This window comes from Epinephelus moara, chromosome 24 (assembly GCF_006386435.1).
Source record: "Epinephelus moara isolate mb chromosome 24, YSFRI_EMoa_1.0, whole genome shotgun sequence".
Classification (NCBI taxonomy): domain Eukaryota; kingdom Metazoa; phylum Chordata; class Actinopteri; order Perciformes; family Serranidae; genus Epinephelus; species Epinephelus moara.
The window spans coordinates 1,884,937-1,908,397 of NC_065529.1; the positions used below are offsets into that span (position 1 = coordinate 1,884,937).

Genomic DNA, 23,461 nt, shown 5'->3' on the forward strand with positions numbered 1-23,461 from the left:
AGAAAAAAAGCAAGGATGTTGGCTAATCGTAGTTATTTTAGATAGTACTCTAAAAACGGCGTTTTTGGGACAGTAGGTTTTTTGCGGCTTGTTGTAAAATAGAGTCGTAAAAAGATACATCTACTGAATATATCAAATGTCTAGTAAGTTATTTACTATTGTGTGGGTGTTTTTGTATGAGTGCGACTGTGTGAATGGAAACAAACTCTCCTACACCCAATCCGAACTTCGGGCTTTAGGTTTTACGAGTCAGACAGTGATTACGAGCGAGTTTCAGCGGTCGCACAATATCCCAGAGGAAACAGCCAGAACACCGGGCTCTCCCTGGCTTGTTATCGGGCCGACGAGAAGGCATCGCCGGCGGAGACACCGCAAACAGAACAGGGGCTGCAGAGCGGGACTGCTAGCCAGGTTAGCGCGGCAGCCGCACAAACCACCGATCCCAAGCATCTTCCAATCATCTGTGTATCTACACACACAACAACTGGTGCACAAACGGCAGAATTATTCACACCCACTGCTGCCCGGACTTGGAGGCTATCTCAGTTGTGTGCAGGCCCTTCTATCTGCCTAGAGAGCTAACGGTGGTAGTCATAACAGCTGTTTACATCCCACCCGATGCTAACGCTAGCATAGCCCTCTCGCTCCTGCATGACATCATCACCAGGCAGATGCGGGATCACCCAGATGGAGCTTTCATTGTAGCTGGAGATTTTAATAGAGCCTGTCTAAGATCTGTGTTACCCAGATTTGTACAATATGTGCATTGACCCACCAGAGGGGAAAACACGTTAGACAAGGTCTACTCCAACCTGAAACAGGCATATAAAACTGTACCCCTCCCCCATCTGGACATGTCTGACTACCTCTCCCTGCTCCTTGTCCCTGCCTACATCCCCTTCAGGAAGAAAGCTAAGCCAGAGACAAAGACAGTACTAACCTGGCCTGAGGGAGCTCTCGACCAGCTACAGGATTGCTTCCTGAACACAGACTGTTAGATTTTTGAACACCCAGAGCTTCAGGTACACACTGACACTGTACTATCATATATTAACCCTTAGATGCATAAGTGGGGTCAAAAATGACCCCAGGGGTTGTTTTTCTTCAATATCTATGGAATTAAAAGTTTTTATCATTTCATATTTCAGGTATTCCTCATAAAACATGTTTTTGACACGAGGCTATTTGCATTAAAAAAAAATGTATATACATTTTAAGAAATTGTTGTTTTTGTGTCACTACCCCACTCTTCCATAAGTGGGGTCAAAAATGACCCCAAGCATTTCCTATGGAATATCAAGGGTTAGACCTAGGAATCTTTGATTCTTATCAACTGTGACTGTAAGGGTATACATTTACCGTCGCACTTACACATCTAATGCCAGCAGTCTCACCACCCAGGAGGATTTTTATACAGCAACATACATCTAAGTATTATATTCGTTTTATATCTTGGAATACATATGACGTTATAAAATATGAACTTATTTTCCACATCCATAACTTTTGTGTGATAAAGTATAATATTTTTGTCATCAAATCAGCCTACTTTGTAGTTAGCTAACATTAGCTAACTAAGCTAGCTAGTGTTAGCTAACTACAATGTAGGTACTAGATAGCTAACTACTATGTAATGTTAGTACTGTAAACCCTGGATGACTCCTGCTGTTAGGGCTCTGCTGAGGGCCAGAAATGCGGCCTTCAAGTCTGGTGACAGAGCTCTGTACAGCGCGGCAAGATCTGATCTCAGGAGAGGTATCAAAGCAGCCAAAGAGGAGTACAGGAGGAAAGTGGAGTCACATCTAGAGGACAACGACTCAAGGCGGGTGTGGCAAGGCATCCAGCAGCTGACAAACTATAAAGGCAGCTTACCAGCTGCAGCCGCCAGCACGGATGCCTCGCTAGCAGAAGAACTAAACCACTTCTTCGCTCGTTTCGAGGCGTCCGGTTCCACAACTCCGCTGATGCCCCAACCACAACCCTCCAGTCCCCATACTCTCACCCTCCAGGTCCATCAGGTGAGGCGTGTTCTGCTGGGGATTAACCCAAGGAAAGCTGCTGGACCGGACGGAGTACTGGGCAAAGTGCTCCATTCTTGTGCTGACCAGCTGGCAGGAGTCCTGACAGGGATTTTTAACACCTCCCTGTCTCTAGCTGAAGTCCCGCCCTGTCTAAAGGCAGCCACCATCATCCCGGTGCCGAAGAAAACAACCATCATGGACCTCAATGACTACAGACCGGTAGCACTGACATCTGTAGTAATGAAGTGCTTTGAGAAGCTCATCCTTCAACACCTCAAAGCCAGTCTCCCCAGGAACTTTGACCCTCACCAGTTCGCCTACAGGGCAAACTGCTCAACAGAGGATGCCATCGCCACAGCTCTGCACACAGCTCTGAGCCATTTGGAGCTCCCAGGGACCTATGTCAGGATGTTGTTTGTCGATTACAGCTCGGCTTTCAACACCATCATCCGTGATATACTAGTGGAGAAGCTGGCAAACCTGGACTTCCCCCCCCCCCATCTGCTCCTGGATTAAGAACTTTCTTACCAACCGTCCACAGGTCGTCAAGGTGGGTCAGCTCTACTCCTCCACTCTGATGCTCAGCACGGGCTCCCCCCAGGGCTGTGTACTGAGCCCCCTCCTGTACACCCTTTACACTTCTGACTGCACTCCCATCCACCCCTCAAATACCATCATAAAGTTCGCTGACGATACCACTGTGGTTGGCTTGATCACGGCGGGGGGGGGGGACGAGTCAGCGTACAGAGAGGAAATACGGGAGCTGTCAGAGTGGTGCACAAAAAACAACTTGGAGCTGAACACCACAAAGACCAAAGAAATGGTCCTTGACTTCAGGAAGCAGAGAGGGGACCATGCTACACTCACCATCTATGGAGAGTGTGTGGAGAGAGTGGCCTGGGGTCACACATCTCAGAGGACCTCAGCTGGATGATCAACACATCAGCACTGATTAAGAAGGCCCAGCAGAGACTCCACTTTCTGCGAGTGCTACGGAGGCACCACCTAGAGGAGAAACTGCTGGTGTCCTTCTATAAGGCCACCATAGAGTCAGTGCTGATGTACTGTGTGTCTGCATGGTTTGCTGCCTGCTCAGCTGCAGACAGGAAGGCTCTGCAGAGGGTAACCAGAACGGCGGAAAAGATCATCGGTTGCCCTCTGCCCCCCCTAATGGACATTGCCCGCTCCCGCTGTCTTAGCAGAGCACAGAGGATCTCTGCAGACCCCTCCCACCCTGGTCAGAGTCTGTTCAAACTGCTGCCATCAGGAAGGCGGTTCAGGTCCCTGAAATCCAGGACCAACAGACTTAAAGACAGTTTTTGTCCTTGGGCCATTAGAACCCTCAACTCCTCACTCTAACCACCTATATTTATTTGACTCCTTTAATCTTTTTATTTGACTCCTTTATTACTATGCCATTCTTTTATACTACTTAATTTTTTTTACATATTCTATCCTTTTTTTCTACTTGACAATGCACTGTACTGAGGAAGCTGCTACAATTTAGTCATGCACCAGTATGATGACAATAAAGGAAATTCTGATTCTGATTCTAAAGCTGAACTAGTAATGACACTACACCTAGATGAAATATGTTAAGAAAAAGTAGGCATGATGGTTAATTTCAGATATTTTAGCAAGTTCTCTAGAAACTGCGTTTTTGGGACTGAATATTTGAATAGGCTATAACAAATATCTAGTACAGCCGAACTATCACGTTATTATCATAATTATTATTATATCAAGAACACTTCCGCGTTTTCGTGTGTATACAGGAATGTTAAAGATATCATTGAGGAAAACGAGGTTGACGTGACGTAATTGAATCAGGGAATCCGTGTGTCCACCACGGGAGAGGATCCCAATTGACTTTACATTGGCATTGTTTTCATGGTGGCAGCACGTAATTTCAACCCATTACGTGCTGCCACCACGGAATGCGGTGTTAAGAGGTCGTGGTCATTTCACGTATTTCTGTGAGATCAGGTTGGAATGGCACCAGTGCTGATTTCAGGTCGTCAGAGTTCACTTCGCACTTTAAAGCCCAGGAAATTGAGCGATATATCACAAAACTTGACCGGTTAATCATAGCTGACCCTTACAATGCCCCTGGGGTTTCTCAGGAGTATTGAGACAGCCAGAGCGGACAATTTTCTAATACTGCAGTATCCCGACATCTACAATTACTTGATCAATCTCTCGCCATAATTCAAAGGTCAAACATCGGATTCTGTACTTGACATGAAGTGATCACTACGCAAGCGGAATCTGTTGCCTGTGGGCTCCGACCGCTCAGTTTTCTTCTGCTTGCTTCATGCATGTTATGGCAGTAATCCACTTCCGCCGTCTTTCAGGTTCACTTTTATATGAGTACAGCCCGAAGAAGAGGCGAATTAGCTGTTAGCTTGCCTATGCTTGGCAGTCAGTTGAACAGTGCACTTTCCTGCCAATATGGCATTGTTTTCATTTTGACTGTTACATGCCACGATTGCATGATGTCAGCTACCGGAGCTCTATTCACACATACCTAATGCTATCTACCTTTACATTAACGATAGTAACTGAGCTGTTAGCTGTTATCTGCAGAGCTAATGTTAGAGGCACATTTTTAGGGTAACAAGCTAGGTAACACTATACAGTAAAGCAACAAAATGATATAGCGTTAGCTGACTTACTTGTCCGAGGTTTGTAGCTGAGCCAAGGAGAGTTGGTACTGATCCAGACTTAATTATCAGACGTTCAGCAAGGTCAGCTCTTTACTGGCCCAAGTTGAGGAAACAGTCGTCTGTGAAATGTTTGGTGCACACATACAAAACTTTGGGAAGTTGTATCGGCGCATTTCCAGAAAAAATAAAATCAATCCACTGGGTCTTCAGAGGCTCGGATGAAGCAAGTAAAAATAAACTATTGTGTTCATGTGTACATGCAACCACAGAGTAACTGCCGTGCTCCGCTCATTTGCCAGCCATGACGTCTCGATATGCTCAGCGAGGAAATAACAATATGGCGCTCAGACGGGTGTAGTTCATTTTCTCAACGGAGGGCGAAGCAGAAAAAGGGGAGGTAACCTTTCCCCATATGACGACATACAGGAAAGTTTCCAGATTGGCCTGTCTGAGCTTACATTTTCTGAAAGGCGGAGAATGATCTGCAGGGGATGGTTTACATCTATCGCCATTTCTAGCCACTGGGGGACCATAGGCAGGCTAGGGGAACTCATATTAATGTTAAAAAACATAAAGTGAAATTTTCATGCCGTGGGACCTTTAAGGGAATTTTTTTCAAATTTGACTCAAACGTTGACTTGGACTGAAGAATAAAGTGATTAGAATTTGATGGTGTAAGGCCATAACTCAAGTATTCTTACACTATGACAAAACACAAATGTCTAATTACTATCTTACTATACTAGTGCAGTGCCCATAGTAAGCATATATATTTTGGTAAGGAGGCGTCAGTTGAAAGAAGATAGGCTACATGTGTCTGTGATTGATATGGATACAGATTGAGGTGTATATGTTCAATCAGTTGTTGTTTATGAAGTTGTTGTAATGTCTTGTGTTTGGCTTTTAGCAATGACACTGTAGGGAGTTGAACCCCATTTCACTAATGTGAAAGTACCACTACCAGTATCTTTTTGCTTTGTGATTGCGAAAAGTATAAAAACAAATGGGACACTTGTCAACTGAGTGAACAGATATTGTGTGGAAATGTAAGGGAAGGTATTTCCAAAGATGAAATTAATTAAAGTAACCAGTGAAAAAGGTGAAATTTAGAGGACAACTCAGGCCTATGTTCTAAACTTGTAAGAGCCGTGAAGTGCAATGTACTTTCTGCAACCAGCACGAAGCTATCGTTAAAGCAGGTGAAGTTAGTGGACAGTTAGGTTCGGATGACTGACGCTAAAAGCTTTAACGCAGGTTCCAATGACTGAAGCTAATGCTACGCGAATGACGGCAAAGCTAAGCCAACACGGGTTCCGATGACGGAAGCTAATGCTATGCCAGTGTGGGCAAGCGCCTCGTTCCTGACCGCATCACTGTCGTGACAATAATGAAGGTAAAGCACACCCTCTCGTGTAATAATGCGATTATACAACAACCACCAATAAAAATAAAATATATTATCAAAATGTATCCGTAATGTGGAACAATACGCTCTCAAAGTTTAGTTTTTTGCTTGTGTTTGTCCCCGTTTCAATGGAATTACATGACGTCTGGCGTTAACTAGTCCCTGTCAGCTGCAGCCAACTTCAGCTTATGCTTTCAAGACATCGCAATTTCCCAAAACTGAATAAATACCACACATAGCAACACACAACTGCTTTGCTAGCTCAATCATGTTGTAACTAAGATATCCGCTAGAAAAAATAATTTTTTCATGGACTGATATGGTTATTACATCTGCCGACTTTACAGTCATTTTAAGCTAGTAACGTTACGGTAGCAGGTGCCGTGTCAACGGCTCACCAACACAGCTGATCTTTATCTACAATGATTAACCGTTATACTGCTTTCATTAATCAGCAATTTGATAGTTTATATGATCCATTTTTAGGCGTCTCTTACATCTAAATATTTATTACTTCTGCTTATTCTGCATAGGCTACAATAGCTATATTAATCTTACTGTTCTTCTACTGTACTGATATAGGCTACCACAAGGTGAAAATATTAGCCAGGTAACATCCAGACTGTTAAACCACATAACACTTTTATTTTCTACTTTATTATGTACACACATCTCATTCCTGTATGCAACGTCACTATTTTATCTTATGTCTTTCGTATTTGTGGTCGTACATGTGTGTTGTCCTGGATCATATTTACACACCATTCAGTGTCCAGTAACTCATCAAGGAGGGGTTATTTGTAGAAATTGAACTGCAGACTGCCATTAAAAGAACAGTTGGTGAAACAGTTATCCATAAAGTCCATACTGGATCTCAGCCGTTTCGCAGGTGATGCTGCAGAGGTGTTTGAGGGGCTGGTCTCCGCCGGCCTGACGTTTCCACGGCTGGTGCACAGCATATTGCTCCATTGTTTTCTATTATGTAGAGAAGGTGCCCAGTAGCTGTGTAACGAACTGTCCGACTTGTGTCTGCTAACGGCCATTGTTTCTCTCGTTTCCAGTCCGCACTCGGCCAGTTTCTGGATGGTAGTGCTCCTGATGCTGTGATTTGTGTAAATCACTGATGTGCCTGCATCTTTAGAGATGCGCGATAGCATGAAGCCTAGGTAATTTACACCCATCGGTTCCAAAGAGTACCACACCTCCCCTAACTTTTCTCCTCTTTTTGGATGGAGGTAAAAAAGCTTTAGCCTCTTTTGGGATTTTAGACAGGTACTTTTCAAATGATGAAACCGGGCACAATTCACTCCCTGGATCTTCAAACATAAAGCCCCGTGTGCTTTGACGATCTCTGTCATGATGTTCTTTGTGGTTTTTTGTATCCTCATTGAAGGTAAGCATCACATATTTGTTGCCTTAAGACAGAAATAAAACAGTAATCAGACACATTTAACCATGTTTCTTCTTAATGGAGTGTTATTATTTTGATATCATTGTGCTATTAATGGCACTTTGCAAGTCCTTTAGCCTATTTGATTAACCCACCTGTTGAATCTCGTTTTATTGCAAAAGACTGTGGTGTAAGTTTTCGCAGACACTCTTTTCCTCTCCTCCCAAAATGTAACTGGATGTCGAACCAGACTTTGTGTACCAAGCCCCGTGGTGTGTTTGGGTTCATTGCTTCCGAGTTCCTCAATATTATCAAGTCCTCTTCAGTGATGGCGGCATGATGTTGAGTTTTGTCGTGGCCTGCTTTCCTGAGAAACTTTACGAGCCCACTAAATACATTGTTTGACGTAGTGAACTCACTGTCTTTCATGATAGACCATGCGCGACTAAGAGGAGGGTCGTTAATAAAGCGGTTAATGCCAGCTCTCAATCCGACGTAGCTACTAATGGAGTAATACTGACCCTGGTTATTTCTAACCGAACCATAAAATTCACGGAGAATCTTGTTGAGATCTTCTTTTGTCATAGTTGCAAAATCCACAGCTTGTTTCCTGCTTTATAATAGTCCTGGAAACATTTGACAGCCCAAGATGTTGATCTGAATGTACTCTCTTCATTCCTCGACTTCTCTAACTGATTGAGCTCCTCGCCCGACAAAGCAGCAAATCTCTCGTTTCTTGGTGTTATGTTCTTCTTTTCATCTTCTTCCAGCCATTCCTCAAAACTAAGTCCGCCATATAGATCAAAATTAACAGCAAAATTATCCATTTTGTGTCAGGTCAATACAGCCGTTTTAGTTCTATTGTTAGCTAGCTGTGTTTCTTGCTAGCTGCTCCTGCGTAGTTTAAAATAAAGGCGGAGCGATATTTTCTGTGATGAGACATTTTTCATTTGAGCACGGCTAGCTGTGCTGTGATGCTCATTTGAGCACAGTCTTGTCTGATTGACCAATCAGATTTCTCGGTCGGATCTACGTGTTGTATAATGCGAGTTACCTGGCAATGCCGCACCATGATCGTGATTATTGGAGTGTGCGTGGGTGTGCATATCCATGAGTGTCCATTATCTTCCTATCATCTTCCTCCTCTTCTGGTGAGAACAGAGAACGCGAAACCCTGTGAGAGAGTGACAGGAGGGGACAGACACACACACACAGACAGAACAGACACACAGACAGAGAAACCGTGCTTTTATAGAGAGGTAATGACGAAAACTCTGTCTGTGGGTGTGTGTGGTTGTGTCTGTTCCACGTTTTTCTCCTCACTGACTTGGTCAATCCATTAAAATTTGGCACAGTCGTAGAGGGTAATGGGAGGATGCGAATAAAGCAATATTACATCAATTGGCCAAAGGGGGGCGCTATAACAACCGATTGAAATTGCAAACTTTGAATGGGCATGTCTCATGCCCCGTATGTCGTAGAGACATGAAACTTTGCACAGAGGTGCCTCTCTTCATGAGGAACAAATATGCCTCAAGGGGGCATTTGATTACATACTCAATTAGTGACACTAAACTTGGGTGTCTACATTGAAAATGTGTTGATTGTAGTGATCTTCTGTGCTGCCAGGGGCAAGATGTGTGTGAAGCATCCATGTTTTCAACGTTTTCACAGACCTGGATGTAAACTTTAAGAGAAACTTGACTGGTGCGCGGAGGCACACAACCGTGGGGCGGTAACTCTAGTTTCACTCACCCCACCAGAGTTCAATTTCCTGTGCAGTTAAGTATCACTACAGATCCCAGTTGTAGCATTGTTCCAGATGGTTCAGAGATTAGGTTTGAGTGTGTTTTCTTTCTTCCCTGGAAATGGCCCTCCTGTCTGTACAGATATGTGCTGGATCAGTCTCTTTAATGTCATAACTATTATTATGTTTTTGTTCAGGTAAGCCCACCACGCAGCACCCGGTTAGTCTTCCCTCCTCCTCCTCCTCTCTCTGTCTCTATATTGTGCAGGAGCCAATCAATCATGAATTTGACTCTGGCAGATAGTGGGAGTTCTCACTGTTGAAATAGACTCTTTGGACCAAGGCTAGGAACTGCTGAGAAATGTGAGGGTGTTTGCAGGGTGAGCTGCACTTCTGGCCAGCAGCAGCAACAGCAGCAGCAGTGACATTGATCCCCCTGCATTCTCTTCATCAGCCCCGACCAGATGACATAGAAACTGCTCCACATCAAAAGAGCAAGATGAAATCAAATCCCACAATGTGTTGCTTACTGGACTTTTAACAAATGTGCAGCTGCTGCTACTGACACAATATGTTCACCACCCAAGCTGCTGCCCAAATAAATCACTTTTCATCACATTAACGTGAATAAACCACCTAAAATAGTTATTTTTTCCCTTTCAGGACTGCAGTTTATTCCACTTGTGTACAGTTATTACCTCAACTCTGACAATTAAGGCAATAGCTGGCAGAAGGGATTATTAGTGGAGGTGCTCACTTCCTTGTGAACTTTTGTTCTCTTTTCTGGTCTCAGTTTTTTTACATGGCTGGAATAGAAAAACCTATTTTCTCTTTGCTGTCTGAAACATCAATTCATTCTTACTTCTTCTCTTGTTATGAGTGCAGTCTTTTATGGCTATGGTTTAAACAACTGTTAAAGAAAATTTAGGAAAAAAAAATTAAATGCATTTTTTCCCCTGACAGTGCAATGCTGACAACAGGGACAAAGCACCACCCAAACTGGCATGTGTCTATGTTGTAACTGATCTCATTTTATTTATGCATCAATGAGTCGTTCATGGCGATGGTTTTTGTTAAAGGTGGGTATAGAGAGCTACCCTAAGCATCACCTGCTGAAAGAAATTTGTAATTTGAGATTAGAGGCCATCTGTCAGGGTAGATGGTGAAATGTAATCCCAGAGTATTCACTTACTCACTTTCAGCACTGCTCATATTGGATTTTTCTGGGGGCATGACGTGTTATTTTCAGTGATGTTGGGGGACAGCCAAAGATTAAAAAAAAAAAACACACTAATGGTCGGTGATAAGTAGTGTTTAACTTTTGATTGAACACTAAATTAAAACCCTCGCCGCATACTTCAGCACAATCAAACAGATGCGCAACTCAGAGCATCAGAAGTATCTCTGACACCAGACTCAGAGCGGACCGGTGGAACTGAAAAAGCATATTTTACATCAATAAAATCTATTTTATCATTATTTTGAGTCACATTGTTGAAAGAATTTAGTTGTCTGTGTCCAAGCAGGATAATAGCAGGTCTCCATTGTGCGTCGGGCTTTCTATTTCCTTGTCGGAGATATTTTCTTTTTTAATTACATGATATATAGACTATTCTCTCTTAACTCACCAGTAAAAAATACCTTTATCCATTTCAAATAACCGGTGGCAATAATATCCCCGTTCTCTGATTTACTGTGAAACATTTTCCCAAATTTGTTGTTGACTTGTGATATGCCAATTGCTTTTGGCAAATCTGGCACACTGCTTTCTGGGGGTTGTCGGGGCATATTTTAAAGTGCAACCACACATCTGATGACCTCTTGGACCTGTCTGCCAGCTCTGAGTGCGCTCATTGTCAGTATCGGACTGGTGGGGGTTAGTGTTGTGTTTAAGGCCTCCCCCATAAAACGAAAAAAAAAGCACAGAAGCTTCGATTTTTTTTTTTCACAATCGAATCCCGTGCCATTGAACGAAGCTTCGAAGGGTTTTGGGTCCGCCCTAATTATTAGCTGCATCCCTGCCGGCTCTTCCCATGAGAGGAATTGGCTGGAGATCAAGTGATCCTGAACTCTGTCACATTGCAAGTTTTAAAGTTGATGAATGTGAATGGGTGTGTGTGATACAACTCATCCTACACAAAACTCTACCTATTCTAAAAACACAAACAGTAAGGCAAGGAAGTGATCAACTTGTTTCCACGGTTACACCTGCTTATAACTGACAACATCAGCAGTGGCTGCCTCAATTTAAGACATTTATTAAAGGTCCAGTGTGCAGGTTTTGGGAGATGTATTGGCATAATTTGAATATTATATTTATAATACATTCTCAAAAGACAAAATACTTTTCTGATATTATTTCGAGAAATTGTCACAATCCTCGTGCTCTATTCAGCACTATCAACAACATCCTTAATTACCCACCAAAGCAGTTCCAGTGCTGATTCGGGGCCAGTGCTTAAAGGGAAATTTCGGTTTATTTCAACCTGTCTCCTATCGTCCTAAATTTGTTTCAAGTGACTAGTGACATAAAAATAATAGTTAGCATGTTAGCCGTTAGCCTAGATACAGCCGGGGCGCATAGTAGCATCAGACCTGTTAAAACGTAAGTGAAAGGGCATAATTCAAGTGCAAAGTTAGTCCACTAAACAAGCTTTTTTTCCACAAAGACCGCCTCATATCGTTAGGATAAATATATCATATAGAAAACGACATGTAAACGTGTTGTCTTACCTTACCGGTGTGGTGCCATGTTTGTTTATCATTTAGCTCTGCTTTCCAAAGCGCGGCCGAAATATCGCGAGAACAAGCAGCGATCTCATACAGTGCCTGAAATCTCATGAGCTCTAGATAAAGCCCAGCTGGATACTACTCCAGGTGGAGGTGTCTCGTCCTCGGTCACATCCAGACCTTGAAAATAAGGCTGCAACCGGTCCCATTCCTTGCAACAGAGGCATTCCTCTTCTGTGGGCATTGGGGCACAGCATTCACAGGTACACCACCCATCTCCAGAGCTACACAGCCTTGCAGCAGCCATTCCTCCTCTCTCGTCCTCTACCTGTTGCGCCTCTCTCTCTCTCCTCCTCCGTTCTTCAATTTCACGAAGCTCTTCGCCAGTGTATTCTGGCTCAAATAAATAAGGGTGGTCATCAAACTCTTCAAAATCAAATTCCTCCTCCACAAAATCGAAGTCTAGCAAAAAGTCAGCCATTATTCTATAAATCTTTCATAAAATAAATGAATTAACTTTTCAGGCTACTGTCCGGTTCTGCCTTCCAGCTGTTGCTGCTTGTTCTCGCGAGATTTCAGGCACAGTATGAGATCGCTGCTTGTTCTCGCAATATTTCAGCCATGCTTTGGAAAGCAGAGCTAAATGGTAAACAAACATGGCACCACACCGGTAAGGTAAGACAACACGTTTACATTTCGTTTTCTATATGTTCTCTGACATTTATCCTAACGATATGAGGCGGTCTTTGTGGAAAAAAACCTTGTTTAGTGGACTAACTTTGCATTTGAATTATGCCCTTTCACTTACGTTTTAACAGGTCTGACGCTACCATGCGCCCCGGTTGTATCTAGGCTAACGGCTAACATGCTAACTATTATTTTTATGTCACTAGTCACTTGAAACAAATTTAGGACGATAGGAGACAGGTTGAAATAAACCGAAATTTCCCTTTAATTTGGAACCGGTTTTCCTGTTTCGACCGACAAAAGAACTGGCTCTGGGCCAGAAAAACTGGTTCCAGAGTGGCACCAGTTCTTTGCTGGACTAGAAGAACGAACCACATACGTCACGGGGAAGGGGGCGGGGTTATTGAGCCGCTCAGCCACTGCAATGCTGGAGGCGATGGTGGACGAAAGCCTTACGCTGCCGCAAACTGACCCCGGTAAGTTTCTTTTCGAACATTTTCACCTTGCACGTAGTTGTTTAGTTTTACCAGTTTCTTCAGATAACAGCTGTGTCCCAATTTAGGCCCGCATCCCTCAGAGGATGCGGCCCTAAATTGGGACACAGCTATTGTTTGTGATGTCTGCTTGGCTTGTTAACTGATCAACAGGTTAGCCTTGCTAACATTAGCTAACGTTAGCAAGTTACTTATCCATGGGCTCACCTACCAGCCCCACTTTCAGTTGGCTAAACATTGTATAATGTGTAGTGGACAAGTCACTGTTTAAAGCGTTGTTTTTCATGTGGTCTACAGAGTTATCTGCCATCGAACAAGACGATGCTAACTTGGAGCTAACGTCACTACTCCACTGCAGCTTGCCAACATCATCCAGCACCTCAGGTCAAAGCCACCAGACCAGACCAGGTAAGAGTTGTTGTGCTGTTTATCCAGTAGTTTGTCTCACGAGACACTATGCAAACATGGAGATATACCTAAAAGAATGTCTTGATAATATAAATGTGTGCTGTGATAAATGAACAATCATTCATACACAATCCCCTACCACCCATGACTGCTGCCATTGAACCAGGGCAGCTACATACTCCTATCAGCAATACTATGCACAATTGTCACTGTTACTTTTATACCCACATCCTCATTTCCATATGGTGTGAGGTCTGTATACTGTGTCGTAAAACTAGTGCTGATTGTTGAGCTGATGTGTTGGGATTCACAGGATGGATCACAGATGATTTATCATTTGGTAAAATCCAAACTGGAGATTTAAAGGCTTTTTCCTCTGCATGCTCCTTGTTCTCCGAACAAAGAGAGCTACGTATGTGACACCCATCTCCACAGGAGATCTCCCCTCACACCTCAGTGAGACACAAGTTTAACAACTTGATTGGACAGGACTTTTACAGTGACATGTGACTCTGTGATGTCACAGGCATCTGTACACGGTCTGCTCCCTCCAAGCCTTCTCTCTCTCTTGCTCTCCAGCTGTTGAACAGCTAACACCTCTTTCCGGCTGGGCCTGGAACAGCTGAGGCCCAGACACCTGCTCCATAGCCCAAACCACTAAAGGGATGGCAATTGATCATGGACTCTCTTGCAAACACAAGGTTTGCAACTAGCTTTCCAGCAACATAGAACTAAGTGAGTTAGCACCCAGTGTCTAACTCTGCTAAACCCTGAGCGACCAACTTCCTCTGAGTTTCACCTTTGGAACAAAGGACCCAACAAAGACTGCACCTGGAACCATCTTCCCAGCCTTCTTCTGCCAGCTAACAAAGCAGCACACCACCAAGTGACTCTTTCTCCCATCCATTCAAGGATCGGTAACGTAACAACTGGGCATAGCTTATCACAGCTTTACAGGCTAAGCAAGACTGTTTAACTTGTTGTATGTGATTTGATGCTGTTCATTAAGTTATTGTTGTGATTGTTTGCAGTTAGATCATTGATTAGTTGGCTTCGCCAAAGCTAAGTGTTTAGTTTGCTAATACTGTTCACAAACAGATTCTTGCACCCAACTAAACAATCTCGGCACTAATCCAGAGTGTTTGCAACATACGTCACATTGACACAGACTCATTTACAAATAGGCTTTCACCAGAGCTACACCCAAACAGGCATCTCAGAGTTCCCGCTTCTTGTCCTTTGTCTTTGTCCTGACCACACGGTCAGACAGACACCTCCCCCAACCTGAAGCAAGCCTTGATTCCGCCATTTTGGTAGTTCTCTGTTGTCAGCCATTTTGTTTTGTAGGCCAAATGGCTCCTTAGTCACCACACCCGCCTTTGTCTTTCTCTTTTCTCTCTCTCTCACACACACACACACACACACACACACACACACACACACACACACACACACACACACACACACACACATACACACCAAGCTTGTTAGTTAGAATTTGTGTGTTTTGTTTTGCTTTGCTAGTTTGTGAATAAATATAATTCTTTGGAATCATACCTGCTGTCTGTTTAATGTTGCACAAGACTGAATGAATGACCTCTGCTGCGTCAAGAACTACGAAATCCTTCAGGCATTACCGTTAATTTTGGTTGTTGTCATTAATTTAATTATTAATCAAAGTCCAAATTAATAATTTAACCTATTTTATGAGACTGATATCTTTAACTGGCTATCATTTTTCCCTTTACGGGAATGGTGCCCCACGAGGTGATTTAATGTTAATTAAGTCACATTATTTAACATAATTATTAATTATTATGAATAATTATTAATTATTTCCGATAGCCAATTAAATCCCAACATATTTGGTGCCCCTTGGTGAGACCTAATATGTTGATCCCAACATATTTGGTGCCTCCGTGTGAAGCCTAATGTGTTGACCCCAACATTTTTGGTGCCCTGTGTGAGGCGTAGTACTGTTGACATTCATTCACATTTGTGCAATATTAATATCAGCATACATTTTTGGTTCACACCAAAATATCTTTGATTCCATTCTTGGACTACCCAAAAGTCTTTACGTTCACCACTAGTCTACTACAGCAGTGGACATTCAGCTGTACTTACAAACAAGTACATTGTGGTGAGAATTATTTTATTCACAAAGACAAAGCAATTTGAAAGACATTGTATAACTGATCACCGCTATCTTAAGCCTCATAGTGTTACACTAGAGTTGCCATTGCTGCGAGCTTTTCAAGTTGACCTACCCTGTAGAAACTTGTAAGATTGTGGTTCAGCATTTGAATACTGCGTATTCAGTGCTGTCTGGTCAAGCTGTCAAACTTTGCAGTTGATTCTATTGTTCCTATTTTCTTATCACAGCGTGCCACCGGCCCTGTGACACAGAGAGTTTACGTGAGAACTGGCTGTTACTGCCAAGCATTTCAGCCTAAGTAAAAGGTAGAGCAAAAGCGCCACAGTGTGCTACTAGCCCTGTGAAGTTTGTACCTCTGTGTTACAATCCAAGTTCCAGCTTGAGTTAACAAAGAAACAACTCTCTAACTGATACTGCCACGCATTTTAGTTAGTGCATGTTGTTATCTTTGCAGGCAAATTTACTGTCGTAAATTCCTGTGCTTTATCTTTCATGCCTGTTTGTGTTGTAGCTACCCCTCCCCCAAAGGACGCTACCCCCACACTGAAGGCCAGCACATTCTTTTGTTAGGCTAGTGTACATCACAAGTTACACTCAAAGGTGTCTGCCAAGCAACACCACAGCCAACTTAACATTTGACTTGTACTAAGACAACTTGTTTTAGCCTTACCCTCCTTTTAAGACCTAACAATGGCGAACCCCTGTTTAGAACAGTTTATCTCTTCCATTGCACAGAGCCTAAACTCTGGCTGTCCAGAACTCATCAGCAGATTAAGTCTCGGTGAATGCACTGAAGAGATAAACTCTCTGCTCAGCGACAACTGTGATGCGCAGACGGCATCCAGTAGTACATTGTTAAAATGCTTGCTTCTGATCTTTCACAGGCAAACCACCCTTGCCTTTCAGAGCAAATCAGCCTTAGAAAAGGAGGTAGAAAGTCTAAAAGCACAAAATGCTTCCCTCCTCCATGAAGCACAGATGGCTAACAAGAAAGCCATGCGCTATTTAGATGATTTGCATTCAGCAGAATTAGACCTCTGCTCACATAAAGAAGAACTGTTTAGGCTTAGATCAGAACATCTAGCCCCAGCACAGTCTTACAGCCAGAGTGATTCCGGCTTCTCTGATTCACACTCTTCCCTTAATGAGTTAGCACCTCCTCAGCTCAGTAAGTGGAAATCTTTCCCACCAGACCCTAAGCCTTTGGGAATCAAGTCAGCTCCCCAACCTCCACCAACAGACAGAGGTAGCAGTGACCTGATTTCCCATGTCCCAAACACAGATGTTGAGGAAACATGTAGTTCAGGATATTCTGTCCCATGTATTCCTCAGACACTGATTTTGGATAATTTCACCCATGCGCAGGGGGAAAGGTAGGTTGAAAACCATTCAACCTCGGCCTTCAAACCTCAGAGACCTGCAGCATGTGATTCACACCTCCTTAGGAATGCTAATTTAGTCTTGCCTTCACCAGAGAGGACATCTGATGGCTCTCGCTTTGAGGTGCTTGAGTTTTTAGCTAAAGACATTGAACTGTTTGATCCAAACAACTGTGATCAACATGTGGATGATTATTTGAGAGAGCCTGACAACTGTCTAGTTGACCTGCCCCAGGCAACTGAAAGGGAGAAGATTAAACTTTTGTGGAAGACCAGCTCCAAAGCTGTCCACAAGTTTATTCAGTGCCAGCATCCCAGTGTCAGAAGTAACTACACAAAGCTCCGTCAAGCACTGAAAGAAGAATTTTCTGCCACTGCTGACGATATCGATTCTATGGTTGCAGCCCTCCAAATTAAACATGCACATCTTGAGAATCCCAGAAATTATTACAAATGTTTGAGACACATACTTTCAGAGCAAGAATGCACCAGGCTTAGAAGAGAACCCAAGCTTCAAGTCCCTGTTCTTGCGTAACCTGCATCCTTGTGTACATACTCATGTTGTACTCATGACCTGTAAAGACACCCCATCCATACATGAGCTCAGGAGGCTGACACAGGTAGCTTGGGAAACTGCTGTCCCTTCCAAAGCCACAGGGATACCAACTGAACCTGTCAGTTCAAATCCTGCAGTGTCACACAGATCTTCTGCCCCAAAACATGTAGAGGCAAAAATCGGTGCCTGGAAGTGGGCCTGTAGGCTCCCGACCTTGTCCTCAACGTTACTTCTCAGTTGTCCTCTGATGTCGATCTGGTACCTTGGATTCAGCTAATCAATACTCAAAGAAACACTGGAGACAGACAGAGTCCGATGCAATCGAGTTTAATGTGTTCACAAGCTTCAACACATACAACTCATCGAGTCAAGCCCCAGGACCGGACTGAAAAACAGCTCTCTGTGAGTCTGCTTTTATGCTGGTGGAGACTGGGCAGTAACATCATTTGGTAATGTAACCCTTTTTTTTGGATATAACATTTTTGCAATAAATGGGAACGTCACCCAAAAGAGAAACTTCCTTCTGGATATATTTATTGATTGGACTGGACTGGAATATGTGTTAAGGACATTCCTAAACCACCACAAGAGACTAATTAAGTTTTGTTTTTTGAGATAGTCACCACACACTTAAAGTTTCTTTTTTTTTTTGTGATCATTTTTTTATTATGACCATTCATTCACTACAGGTGTATTTCTGGTACGGCAAAGGCAACGGGCAGTATCAATAGTCTCTTTCCCGCCCTCAACACATACCTATTACAAACACCCCTGGTATCTCCCCACCCCCCACCCCAGCTGTCTTGGTTTGTATTAATTTACCACACTTTCATACTCAGGTTGTTCTCACAAATTTGTGTTTTCCCTCTGATAAGCAATGCACCCAAATCCGTACGAACCCCATGTGTTTTAAAAGGCTGCAATAACGTTACTAATGCTCTGACAGCAGTAAACAAAGAAGCATTCCCAAGGGGTGTTGTAAGGAGGCAGGTTAGGGTGGTGGATGGGTCACAAAACAACTAACTTTCGCCCCGAACTTTTCCCTGGACTCCTGTGTTTGAATCCGTGTAAACTTTGAGTGAACTTTGAGTCATTCCAAGGTTCGGTCTCACCATGTTTTTTTTCCTAACCATAGTAACTTTACTTGCCTAAACCTAAACACACCTAACCATGCTTCTTTTCCTAAACCTAACCACAGCAGCTTTTATTGCCTAAACCTAACTACAGTAACTTTATATTAATTACATAACTGTACATTAAGGACGTAATGTTGTTTGTGGGGTGCAAATTCTTAGGATATCATACAAACTGCTGTGCATGCATTTTTTTGTAGGATATCATACGAACCATTCTATGAGAAAATGTTGTACTGCTGCAATAATTCCTTAGACAGTGAGACTATTTCGGTTGGAAATCTGTGATGCTGCATTTCTCCAAAGGCTCAGAGTTGAGGACTTTGCTTTCTTGATCCTTGCTGTGGATATTTAAAGCATCACTATATCACTAAAGTAGGCTAACCACTGATGAATGCTGAGTGAGTGAGGAGGAAGCCAGCACTAGGATATCATTTCTCTGTTACAGTTGAGCCAGCAAGCTAAACTTTCCTCTGCTTGTAAAACATGTTCAGTGTAGAATCATCATTAACGAAGAGAACAATTGGGTCTATCGGGATTTGTTGTCCAATCATGTCAGATATGACTGAGGTTGGTTTCAGCCCAAAATGTATACACTTTTTCACATTCCCAGACTATGTGTAAGAAAATCAGACTTTGTTCAGGCTGGCAGAAAGAGCAGTAAGGGTTGGAAATGGCTTGGTTTCCTCTGAGGTGTCCAATATGTCCTACGACATATGTTAAAACAGACCAATTGGAGGTTTGGGTTCTTTGAACATTTGAAAACAGTGCTCAAAACTGTGCTCCAATCAATACTATTTTCCTTAGAGGTCAAATCTTCTTCCCATTTTCTAACTATTGGGAGTTCTCCTATGATTGCATCTTGTTAGATTGGCATAGATCTTAGACACCAGTCCTCTGGAGGGGGAATTAGAGAGCCAATTAATAGCTGGGTATGCCTCAAGACCTTTTTCCCATAGGGCTCCATAACATTTAAGAACAAAGCATAAACATAGGTAAAAGAAAAAGGTCTTTGGGATGTCAAAACAGGCTCCTAGGTTTTCAAAGGTTAATTTTGAGTTGTATATGTGGTGAAGAGTGTAAATACTTTTCTCAATCCATTGTTTAGAATCCAAGGCTTTATTTCCAGGTACTGTGTGTGCATTTTATACCATAATGAGGATTGAAGATTCCACTTATTGGTATAATGCAAATGCTCCTTTACTCCTCTGAGGTTACTGTTACTGTATCAGTGATGATAGGACCCAAAGTAAGCATGTACTTCCTAAGATTGAGACCTGAGATTAAGTCCTGCCATCTTTGAGCTCCAATTAGTTGTTGCTCTGTTTCTGTCAATGGAACCATAGATGCAGTGTCAATCCAAATGTAGCTGGAAAGGAGGCTCTGACCGACTGTCGAGCCTTGGATTCAGGAGGAGCAATGCGAATTCCGTTCCGGCCGTGGAACCCGTAACCCTTGCGAGGCTGCTGGAAGGGTCCTGAGAGTTTGCCCATCCTGTCTACATGTGCTTTGTGGACTTGGAAAAGGCTTATGACATTTGGCGGGTCTTGTGGGAGGTATTGCGGAACTACAGGGTACCGGGCTCGCTGCTGCAAGCCATCCAGTCCCTGTATGACCAAAGTGAGAGCTGTGTCTGCATACTCGGCGTAAAGTCAAACATGTTCTTGGTGGGTGCTGGCCTCCGCCAGGGCTGTTCCTTGTCCCCAATCCTGTTTATGATTTTCATGGACAGGATCTCGAGGTGCAGCTGAGCGGAGGAAGGGGTCCGCTCTGGGAACCTCAGAATTGCATCTCTGCTTTTCACAAATGATGTGGTTCTGTTGGCTTCATCACACCATGACCTCTAGCAGGTACTGGGACAGTTTGCAGCTGAGTGTGAAGCAGTTAGGATGAGAGTCAGCACCTCCAAATCGGAGGCCATGGTTCTCTGCCGGAAAGTGGTGAATTCCCCCCCTCCAGGTTGTGAGAGAGGGTTACTGTCTCAAGCGAGGGACTTCAAGTATGTTGGGGTCTTGTTCATGAGTGAGGGTAGAATGAAGCATGAGTTGGATTGGCGGTTTGGTGCAGCATCTGCAGTGATGCAGGGATGGCACCGGACCGTCGTGGTGAAGAGGGAGCTGAGCCGGAAGCCAAAGGTCCATCTACGTCCCAACCCACACCTATGGTCATGAGCTCTGGGTAGTGACTGAGATCGCGAATACAAGCGGCAGAAATTAGTTTCCTCTGTTGGGTGGCTGGGCTCAGCTTTAGAGATAGGGTAAGGAGCACGGACATCCAGAGGGAGCTCGGAGTAGAGCCGCTGCTCCTTCGCTTTGAAAGGGGTCAGTTGAGGTGGTTCGGCATCTGATCAGGATGCCTCCTGGGCGCCTCCCACTGGAGGTGTTTCGGGCATGTCCCACTGGTAGGAGGCCCAGACCCAGACCCAAAACACACTGGAGGGATAATATATCTCATCTGGCCTGGGAATGCCTTGGGGTCCTGAAGGAGGAGCTGGAAAGCGTTGCTGGGAAGAGGGATGTCTGGGGTACTTTGCTTGGCCTGCTGCCTCTGCAACCTGACCTTGGATAAACGGATGAAAATGGATGGATGGATAATTAAAAAGCCATGTGATCAATTCTAAAGTCAGGCAGAGCCAGACCTCCGTTACATTGGCCCTCATTTATCAAACGAGCGTACAGCAGAAAACTGTGCGCACGACCATTTCCAGGCAAGGCTCGGCATTTATCAGTTTGGACGTGGGTGGACGCTACGATCAAATCTCATGTCAGGTCTCAGCTCAGGTATGGAGCTCAGACCTGACGTGAGTTTGAGTCAGTGTGGATTTACGGTACAGCTCGGCAAAACCTGGCTGAGTCTGAAAATAATTATTAAACAAACCTCAAACTTGTCATCTAAGCACAAGTAGCCACATATTCAGTAGACCTACATATTAAAAAAGGATTCCCAAAACGAATAAAACAATAAAATAAAATAAAAAAGCTTACGTTCTTACTGATAGGCCCTCCTGATTTTTTTGGAAAATGAAAAATATGATAGGCTAAACAGCCTAAACATGACAACTATACATTTAATAGGTAGGCCTGTACATTATTATACTTTAAAATTTGACATGTACAAACAGAAATCTGTGCCGTTTGATGTGCCGGCGCAGCCAGATGAACCAATGCCCAGGGAACCGGCCTCCACTGGGGGCTATACGGAGGAGACAGGACCTCATTCATCGCTTCTAAAATGTAAAGTATACCTTAAAGTTGCGTAAGTGCTCTACAGTATTTAATCACTAATGTAATGCAAGTATAACCTATAGGGCTATTGGCTAAAGGGATATTCAATACAGACAATGGACAACGTTTAGTCATTTAAACATTTTACTCGTTCATTTCTTTTAGCGTGTTATTAATTGCCTCAAGCGTGCTAACAACTGAAGCCAATAAATGGCATATTTCTGTCTGCCTTTCCAGGATCTCTGCTGTGATGATTGCTGGTCTTGGCCCAGCACGGGAGGTGGAAGGCACACGCTCGCCCTCGGTTGCCTGGCTCAGTGGGACCGCTCTGGGGAGAAGACCTGGACGCCATGCCTCTGGTGCCTTGCTCTGAAACAGCATTTAAACGAAACAATAAAAATGTGTACCTGTGTAACATGTGTAAGCCTATTTATTTGGACAATAGTGTACTGTCAGAGTTAAATTAACAGTAATGCAAGCAAAAGGAGGGCTGTTATTTACCATTCTGGTCCGGCTACGATGCAAGTGCGTCTGTGTCTCCCCCACCACCACGTATGCCAGAGATAGATTCTGACCCTATTAGTGAGGAGATTCTTTCCTTGGCTGGCTGGCGTCTGGTTGGCCTCCTCCAGTCTGCGTGCTGTTGCGCCTAAGGGCAGCAACACTCTTTTTTGTTGCCAGCTTTAAGTCTGACCACTTTTTCTTGACCTAAACGTAAAGAACTGTGACTTGATCAACTACCAGGCATAGGCTATTAGGCTATGGATGAATAAAATATTCATTTTTTTATTATCATCATCATTAGGCATAGGCTACTTATTGAGAATTTTATTCAAACCTCAGCCGGAGTCCATTTGTCAACGCTGTGTCTGAACCACGAATATTTAAGGGCGTGACATGCTAATGACAATTGATTTCAGCCGCCGCATTTATCAAGGCCTGATCATTCATATGCTGGGATTGGTCAGATACGAAGGTTTCATGAATCACACGTGTGTCCTATCGTAAGATCAATTCAATCAATCAATCAATTTTATTTATAAATCCCAATATCACAAATCACAGTTTGCCTCACAGGGCTTTACAGCATACGACAGCCCTCTGTCCTTAGGACCCTCATGACAGATGAATCCTGCGCTCAGATCTGCACCCGTTTCCATGCAAGATTGATAAATGAGGGCCACTGAGTGCATTGCAGTGTAGAGTATTTCAACCTAGGCTGTATGTTGTTCCATATTAACCGCAAATCAGGGAATCAAGTCTTTTCCAAAATGTTATTGGTGGTGGTAGGGGAATAATTGCACTGAGCTGATTAATACAGAGTAGCACATTCACTATAATTGCAGCAGTCCTAGACTTCAGTGACACTGGGGGCTCTAGTTTCCCGGCGCGGCGCAGGGTGACGGAGGGTGGCGAACCCTGTGCAGAGCTAGTTTTGAGCAGCGCAACCTGAGGCGCGCTCA

General features: G+C 43.6%; 1 long non-coding RNA gene across 1 annotated transcript; it reads left to right on the forward strand.

Annotated features, from left to right (window-relative positions):
• The first annotated feature begins 13,455 nt into the window (after positions 1–13,455).
• Positions 13,456–22,391, forward strand: LOC126386460 (uncharacterized). The gene is made up of 3 exons (XR_007569512.1): positions 13,456–13,548; positions 21,896–22,007; positions 22,236–22,391. It is a non-coding gene; the product is annotated as an uncharacterized LOC126386460 (long non-coding RNA).
• The last annotated feature ends 1,070 nt before the right edge of the window (positions 22,392–23,461 follow it).